This window comes from Nannospalax galili, unplaced genomic scaffold (assembly GCF_000622305.1).
Source record: "Nannospalax galili isolate Female #2095 unplaced genomic scaffold, S.galili_v1.0 scaffold296, whole genome shotgun sequence".
Taxonomy (NCBI): Eukaryota; Metazoa; Chordata; class Mammalia; order Rodentia; family Spalacidae; genus Nannospalax; species Nannospalax galili.
Genome location: NW_008340113.1, coordinates 4149842 through 4156357, shown reverse-complemented (window position 1 = coordinate 4156357; position 6516 = coordinate 4149842).

Sequence of the window (6516 nt, the reverse complement as noted above, 5' to 3'; positions counted from 1 at the left end):
ACAGAAAAATTCATTTTCAAACATATTGCTTTCTGTGGTGTGTATGTGTGTGTGTGTGTGTGTGTGTGTGTGTGTGTGTGTGTGTGTGTATTTATTTGGGTATGTGCATAGGTACCCTTTGAGGCTAGAGGTGTCAGATTTTCTGTAGCTGGAGTTCTAAGTGGATATCAGCTGCTTGATGTTAGTGCCAGCAACTAAACTCAGGTCTTCTGGAACTGCTGAGTCATCTCTCCAGCACCCCTCCCCCACCTCTTTTGATGACAGCTATTCTGATGTGACCAGTAAGATGAAATTTCAATGTAGACTTGATTTGCATTTCCCTGATGGTTAACGATGCTGAGAAACGTACCTCTGTAATCTGTCTTTTCAGAAGTCTCTTCATTTAATCTGCCCATTTATTCATTGGATTACTTGCTGTTCAGTGTTCAATAATTATTTTACTTACTTTTTCCTTATTTTTTTTCTTCCTTTTATCTACAAGAATTTTGATTGAAGGCTGAGACAATGTGGTATCTATATTTCATAGTATATTGAAATGTGTACCTTCATCTATAATAACTACTGGTGGTCATTTTTAAGTTAGGATTACTTTAATAACTGCTTTTAATTTCTATTTTACTCAGATAATATTAAACACACTAGTTAATCTAACACCACTAAAAAGTTTACCTAGAATTCTCATAGATTATCTCATTTGATCTCACAATTATCATGTCAGGTGATTTCTTATTAGTTCATTTAACATATAATATACTGGGAATTAGAGAGAATATATGTTTCCCTGAAATTGGTTCATGTTATAATGAGCAATTTAGAAATACTAAATTTCCTTTAACTATTAAAAAAGAAACATACAAAAGACTGTGAGATGTAACAGAATGGGTGCTAAACCTAACTCCATAGAATTTTCTGGAAGCAGATGCCCAGTTAAGTTACCATCATTTCAACAGGCAAGAGAGGGCACACATTCAAAGGAGAGTCAGTAAAAGAAATCTCCTTTAAAACAAACTGACAATTCTATGCTCTTTTGCTTTGGGAGGATAGATTGTTTTTTTTTTTTTTCTCTACCAAGCAGCTGGGGCCTGGCACTAAACATCATGGTGTCAGTGCAGACCAGCCGTTGCTTAAAGAGTATTAGGGTGTTAGCCCCCTTAAGTTGTTCTGAGAGTGAAGATGGTGATTCCTAGGAGAGGTTGAAATGTGTCTCCTTAAGATTGGGGCAAATAATATATCCTGGTGTCTGCTCTTCTCGTGGAGAACGTTGAAGAGACTAGATGGCAGGATTGGGAGGAAACGAAATAAAGAAAGGCAAGAGAGTCAAGAGTGGGTCTAGCTCTGTTTCTCCAGTTTTGAGGATCTAGTCTTCATGTTTTGCCTTAGCACTGTGGGAGGTAGCTAATCTCAGCATCTTGAGAGGAAGCCAGTTCATATGCTTTACAACAGGGCTGTCATTTTGCCATTTACTGTGACAGACAGATGATGTTTGTGATTTAAAATATAGAACTCAAAATAGCTCTGGCCAGGGGCAGGTGAGCTAGCTCAGCAGTTAAGAACACTGGCTGGTCTTGCAGGGGGTCCAGATTTGGTTATGAGAAAGCACATGGAAGTTCACAACTGTCTGCAACTCATGTTCCAAGGGATCTAATGTCCTCTTTGACTTCTACAGGCACTAGGCATGCATATGGTACACATACTTACCACATATACATACATAAAATACAGGCAAAAGACTCATATATATATATATTTTTTTTTAAATATGGCCATAAGCAGGTATCCTATGGAGCATAATTTGTGATGATGGAGCATGCCTTCTGACCAACCAAGAAAGATGCCTTCCCCCAGCAGCATCTAAGCAAGCAAGGACTAGCCTGTGGTTCCTCCTCTGCGCCAATGCTCATTGAACTCAGATCTGCCTTGAATAGTGGGAGCAGAGAAGGTCTGCACTGTATGTATAAGAAAGTTTAAGCTTAAGTAGATATTCTAATGCAAAAAAAAAAAAAAAAAAACCGAGTTTTTCAGAATCTTTGAACCTACTGGAAATATTATCTGGAAAATGAATGGCTTTGTGGGAAGTGACACAAAACACTCAGAGGAGAATATTCAAGCTATAGGAAGCCACGGAATGATTTACACATTTGCAAAGTTTTAAGGCATTAATGGTGGATAGGAAAATGTTGGCATGCATTTAGGTAATATTTTGTGTATCTTGTGAGCTTTAGAGCTATGTTCCATACAGATGAAGTTGCTTGGCCACAATTTTACACATGATTTAATAGGAGGGCATTGCATCATGTGCTAGGTGTCTGTCCTTAGGCCAAACTCACCTCTATTAAAGAATGGCATGTTGAGCTGCTTACAGTTACAGAACACACATATGTGTGATTTCTCCTTTAAACATCAGGAAAGAATAATTTGTTGTAGCCCCTAGGAGTAAACACGGTTTTTGGTAAGAGTAAAGAAAGTAAAGATAAAAAGAAGAAAAGCTTTATCTCATATTGTTACAAGTTCACTTAGTTTTGGAGGAAATGCTGTAGGCTGAAAAACAGCCCTCAGAACACAATTATTACAGAAAGGAATCAGAGTCTTACAGAGAATTAGGTACTGGTGTGAGGATGGTGATCTCTAAGGAACAGTCAGAGAAAAGATTTTGAGGACCCAGCAGCACTGGAGGAAAACTCATTTTAATCAAAGGAGGCCAACATATGGGAAATGATGCCTCAGGTGCAGATGATCCCATTGTCAAGGAGAGTACTTCTTCTTCTTTTTAAAAATAATTTGTTCAAAATGCTTCAGTTTTCCTCCAGTTTGGGATCTTCTCTTTATGTTACACATTGATTAATCCATTGTCTAAAAATTGTAAGTAAAGGGAAACTGAGAGTTTCGGTATGTCTGAAGTGTGTGGACAGCCTAGAGTAGTTGTCATATTCATGAGAACAAATGCACCAGGCTAGACTTGATTTGGATCTGCACACACATGCTTGTGCTACTTCAAAACAACAGCAGCTTTTCTACTTTTAAAATACAAGTTCCTTTCCTCCAACTCCTAGTCCCCTCTCTTAAAATGTCACTTCTACCTGCTGCACAGCTAGAGGCTGATAAGGTGGCATCTGAGCAGGTTAGCTGGGCAGTTCTTGTTTTTGACTCAAACACGTACAGGGTACGCACATGCCACTACTGGCAGATTACTGCCCCACTTGTTTACTTGTTCATTAGTGGTTTATCAATAAAAAAATGCCAGTATTGTAATAGCTCGAGGATATGATAGGCACAGGTGTGGTATTAGTCTGATGACAAGAATTCCCCCCGGAGCTTTGAAAAGTGCGGATGCCTGGGCCTGGAACCGGAGGCTTCGACGTAATCAGCCTTTGTTAAGTCCTGCACTTTAAAATTTTTTCACATTGTCCAGGGATGCTGAGATGTAGTTAGGGCTGGGAGGGGACAGGTGTGCCAGACCACATGCCTGTTCCTTCAGAGGAAGGCACTGTGTGATTTGATCCTCAGGACTGAACAAAGGCCTTGGGGTCCTCATCTTGCAGAGGAGAATGTGTTTCTGAGAGATGGCATGATTTCTTCCGGCACCACATCACTGAGGTGCAGAAGGGTGTATTTCATTTCTGACACTGCATTTGGAAATTGTGGGTTGGAAAAGCTAATTCGGTTCCACTCAAATAAAATAGTTTACCTGTGAAACGTTTTTCCACCATCTGCGCCTCTGAAAATAGAGTGGCAAGTTCCATTATTGAACTGTGGAAAGTTTGACCCCAAATGAACAACTGATAAAAACTGAAATTAAATAATATACTCGATTTTAGAGAGGTGACCCCCAAATAAGTATCTTAAAATTATTTTTGTTATTTGCTTTTATATTTATACATTTCAAAGGAGAGATTCAAGCAATCTTTATTTTTCAAAGTTTGACACTCTTTTCTTCTCCATTATTTCTGAGCAAGATAAATTCAGGAAGGACTTGGATGCTGTGGGGCAGGATTTTCTTCCTGATAACACTTGAGGCGTATGAAACACTGATAAAAAATATATATATACTTTTGTTATAGTAAAAGATTCTGAATTATTGCTTTAGTTATAAATAAATTCCAAATAGATAGAGTACTATAAGAGCTTAGACAGACTTGACTACTTTCCATATGATGGCTGTGTTTCCCTCCTGTATATAGAGGCATGTAATTCATGTGAAAATTACAAATCAAAACACTAAGCAAGCATTCATTCATCTATGAGGTTTAGAAAAAAAATTAAAGCAAAATAAAAATTAAGGGCTGAAGCAAAGGCTCGGGGTTTAAGAGCTCTCAGCACACAGCCATGAGGACCAAAGTTTGGACCCCAGCACACATATAAGCTGAGTATTTTACAAACACCCATAATTACAGCTCTGTGTGATCAGACACCCTCTTCTGATGGCATAAACCAAGTCAAAATGCAGATGCCTGTGTACCTGACACTGTTAAACCTATGAAAACCCTCCAGGGTGGCTCCCACCTCTTCAACACTTGATCAGAATGACTGCCTTACTTTCAATTGCTTCCCAATCTGTGACTGGATCCTTCAACATTTGACAAGTTTGATTGCATGCTTTTAAGGGTTATATACGAAACCAAATTATATGAATTTATTTGTAACAGTACTTTTGGTTCATACATATTCATTCATGTCTGTATCTAGGCGTTAGTGTCTTTTAAATGGTGTGAAAATTTTTTCAGGCATCTTTTCATAAGTTACATTGCTCGTTTCAGAATTCCTCATCCTGGCTTTTGTGTCTCTTAACAAAGAATTTCCATCCTGTTGTTTCTTTGTTACGTTCTCAAGACAGATCTGCTTCTACACGAAGTCTCTCTTCATCACTTTAATGTATTCAATGTATTCTTTCAGTTTTTTCTTTCTACTGTTAACTTCTAGTCTGTAAGCTTCCCTTTTTGTATCTTTGGTATTTTAATATGCTACTCTTCCTTTCATGTATTTTAGGACATTTTACCTTAATGTATAAATAAAATTCTTTTATAGTCTTCATACGATAATTCTGGCACCTGACATTCTGCGACTTGATTCGGCAGGTAACATTTTGGACCTTAAATATCCTTCAAATGTGGATCATGTGATGAAGGCCAGGTCTCTAACATGGCACTGTTGAAGACTGTGGAATCTTTAGCAGTGGAAGGTCTTCATGTTATTGTTGCTGTGCCCTTGGAGAGGACAGTGGTGCCCAGCCCCTACTTTTTCCAATCTTTTACCTCCTGGCATCAGGTTAGAGGTTTGTTTGGCCATGTGTTTCTATTATTTGAAGCTGATGTAGACTGACAAAGATGGCAATAATTAACCATGTCCTGAAACCCTTAGATGAGTGAGCCAAAACCGTTCTTTCTCTTTAGAGACTGATTATTTCTGTCATTTGTTGTAGTAACAGAAACCAGCATGCTACTATCTGATGTTCATTTTGATTGTGTACAAGGTACTTTGAAATATTTTCTACTATAACAAATGTTTTAAAAAATCCACCTTTTATTGACTGGTTCCTGGAATACAGAAATATACGTAATATGATAATTAATCTTGTATATTGATTTTCATCCAGTGTCTGCTGATTTCTTGAATTCATCCTCATTAAAACACATATAGTTTCTCCTCATCATAGTCAGTAGTAACTTTAGCTTTCCAATATCGCTTCATTTGTACTTTTATTTAGACCTTTCATTTCTTTACTGGCATTAGCCATAACATCTAGGGGTACATTAAATAGGAATTCTACTCTGAGGCTGAACAGGTAGGTACCTTAATGGATTAAAGCACTGCTGGTTCTAGCTTGGTGAATGGTCTTTATCACAAGAGGGTATTTAATTTTATTAAATATTTTTGCATCCTCAAAAATACCTAGACTGTGGGTTATTACATTTTTATGCACTTTTGCAAGTATATTTGCTGATATTGTTTAAAAAATTCTGTACCTTCTTCTGTGAAAAAACTTGCTCAAAATTTCCCATTCTATTATGCCTTTTTTAAAAGTTTGGCACCAGAGTTTTCTGGGCTGTCAGAAGCCATTTTCAAAGTATTTCCTGTGTTGCTTTTATTTGTAGATTTTTGGTAGTATTATGGTATTTTCCCCCCAATCCCTGATTAATTTTACAGGAAATTCATCTGGACCTGCAGTACTCTTTGTAGAAACTTATATATACATAACTTTATTTATGTATAATTCACATAGAATAAACTTCATCCATTTTGAGTGCAAACCTTGATAAGTTTTAGTAAATTTTCACAGACATACAGGCCTCTCCAAATCCATCTGTAGAAGATTTTCATTACCTCAAACGTTTTCCTCAGGACAGTTTATACTGATTTTATTCCCATCTCTAGTTATAGGTAACCACTAATCTACTTTCTCTGCCTGTTATGACCTTTTGTTACAGCTACTTTAATGTGGCATAGTATTTTTGAAGTTCATCTATGTTGTAGTTAAGTGATTGATAATGCAGTCCTTTTGATTGCTGCATAGTATTCTGT